We start from the raw sequence: 2,890 nt of genomic DNA on the forward strand, positions 1-2,890 counted from the left end.
ACGGTAATTCAGGAAACTTTCTTTGAATTGTGCTAGTTACAATTTGATCAATTACTTCCACGGAGTGGTTTGTACACATATCCTCTTTATGTTTCATAGTATCTCGGACATCAATTCTGAGCTCTTCGTCATATACCTTTAGGGTCATGGTACCTCCCTCCATGTCTATCATGCATCTACCTGTTTCTAAGAAAGGTCTGCCCAGAATCAGAGGTATCTCTTCATCTTCTGGCATTTCCAAAATTACAAAATCAACAGGAAAAACAAATTTATCAACTTTGACCAGAACATCCTCAACTATCCCAAAGGGTCTCTTCACTGAGTGGTCAGCAAATTGAAGTGTCATTCTGGTATCTTGAACATTTCCAATTCCTAGCTTCCTGTAAATAGACAAAGGCATAAGGCTAACACTAGCCCCCAAATCAATCAGCGCCCTTTTGAAGGACCTATCTCCAATGGTACACGGGATGGTCACAGAACCTCTATCTGGCTTCTTCACTGGAATCTTCATACCCTGCAAAATAGCACTACAAGTTTCAGTTAGTATAACTGGGTCAGTGTCAGTGGTGCGCTTCTTGGAGATGATGTCTTTCATGAATTTCGCATAGATAGGCATCTGCTCGAGTGCCTCAGAGAATGGAATATTGATTTCTAATTTCTTGAACAACTCCATGAATTTCTGAAAAATTTTCTCATCTTGCTTCTTCTTTTTGTTTCTTTGTGGGAATGGAAGCTTAATGATGGGTTTTGGTTCAGTGAGCTTTTCTTGTACCACCGGCGGTATTACAATTTCTTCCTCAGGTGGTGTCTTGTTTTCTAAGATTTCCAGGTCCACTTCTAGCAATTGATCTTCTTCTTCATCCTTCTTCTTAAGATCTTCAACAGATCTTCCGCTTCTTGTTGTTACCGCACTCACATTCTTGTGCTCCCTCAGATTTGTCACTGTTGCACTAGGTAATGCGCCCGGTGTTTGAAAATTTGTTATCTGTTGTGCTATCTGACCCAATTGAATCTCCAGATTTTTAATAGATGCATTGGTGCTCTTTTGATTATTCCTGGTTTCTTCCTGATATTGCATATTCTGAGTCGCGATCTTCTCTATAGCAATCTCCCAATCCGCTTTCTTTGGTACTTGTTGCTGATAAGGTTGCTGTTGCGACTGATATTGTGGTTGGTAAGGTGGTTGTTGTTGTGGAGGTCCTTGCTTCTGAATATTACCTTGCTGATCTTTCCAAGAGAAATTAGGATGATTATTCCACCCCGGATTATACGTATTTGAGTAGGGGTTATACTGCCTCAGGTAATCTATAGCTTGCACTTGTTCTGCGGTTGCAACACAATGCATGGCAAAGTGTGGTCCACTACAAATCTCACAAATAATAGTCTGAACCGGTTGAACTTGAGCAACAGTCTGGGTACCTAAATTCATCGCTTTCAGTCTTCTTTCAACCTCAGCTGCAATCTGGTCTTCCATTTTCACTACCTGATATGCTAGTTTCAAGTTAATTTTTCCCTCTGGCTGACTCACAGTACGGTCATATAATTCCAAATGCTCATTCGCTACAATAGCTTCGATGATCTTTTTGATACTGGTTGCTGTTGAAAAATTAGATGAGCCACCAGCAGCTGTATCAATGAGTTGCTTCGTTCTCATCTTCAGCCCGTTTACAAAATTCTGCATTTGTTCAGTTGCATCCAGATTATGTGTAGGACATGCAACTAAACATCTCTTGAATCTTTTGTATGCATCTCCAAGTGTCTCTCCGTCTTTCTGTTTAAAATTCACAATGTCATACCTCTTACGGATATATACAGAAGCCGGAAAATACTCGTTCAAGAATGTTGTTTCCATTTGTTGCCAAGTAGTAATGCTTCCTGCGGGTAGGGAATAGAACCATTCCTCAGCATCCTCAGATAACGTGAATGGGAACATGACCAATCTCTTTGCCTCTTCAGAATGCCCATCAATTTTTAATGATGTAGTCATAGTCAGAAACCTCTGCAGATGCTTGTTTTCATCCTCATTGATCTTTCCTGAAAAAGGCTTGCTTTCTAACTGACGGATAGTTGAGGGATGTAACTGGAAGTGAGCAACATTAACAGGTTGGTTAACAATCGTCAACCGCACTGCTGGATTATTCTGTCTGCCATAGTCACCTAAAAGTCTTTCCGCTGGAGGCGGGTCTGCAGCCATGTCAACAGTGTCTGGATGGGAATCTGTGTCTGACTCAGATTTTTCGGAGTGAACAGAGACTGGTTCTGGATGTGAATCTATGTCTGACTCAGATTTTTCGGAGTGAACAGAGACTGGTTCTTCGGTGTCAGAGTTTGCCAGTTTTTTTCTTCTAGCTTCTCTGAGCTTTGCGCGCAATGTCCTCTCTGGTTCTGCGTCAAAATGAAAATCAGCTGAGGCCTTACCTCGCATACATAGATTAGACAGAAATCAGTTATAATAACAATAAAAATAAAATTAAACAATAAATAAAATTTTGGATGCAGAGCAACAAAATTCTCATTGAATATAAATTAATAAACTCTATTATCTTTGGCAGTCCCCGGCAACGGCGCCAAAAACTTGATGGGAAAATAGCAAGTGTACTATTTTTCTCACTGTAGTAATAAAAGGGAAATTCCCTATTTGTCGATCTCAAGGACTGCTTGACGATACAGAGTTTATCGATTGTTTCAATTACACAAAAGCTTTGGTTTTTGTGATATGAGTAATTGTACTATCAATTGCAAATAAATAAAACAAATAAAATGGTTGGACAATTTTTGATAAAAGAGAGACGCGTTTTGAGAGCTGGAGACTCAAGGATTATCGGAGGATTCATATGTTCAAGAGTTTTTCGACGATCGAAGATTGACTCCTCAAGAAATTCTGTAATGA

This window comes from Lathyrus oleraceus, chromosome 7 (assembly GCF_024323335.1).
Source record: "Lathyrus oleraceus cultivar Zhongwan6 chromosome 7, CAAS_Psat_ZW6_1.0, whole genome shotgun sequence".
NCBI lineage: Eukaryota > Viridiplantae > Streptophyta > Magnoliopsida > Fabales > Fabaceae > Lathyrus > Lathyrus oleraceus.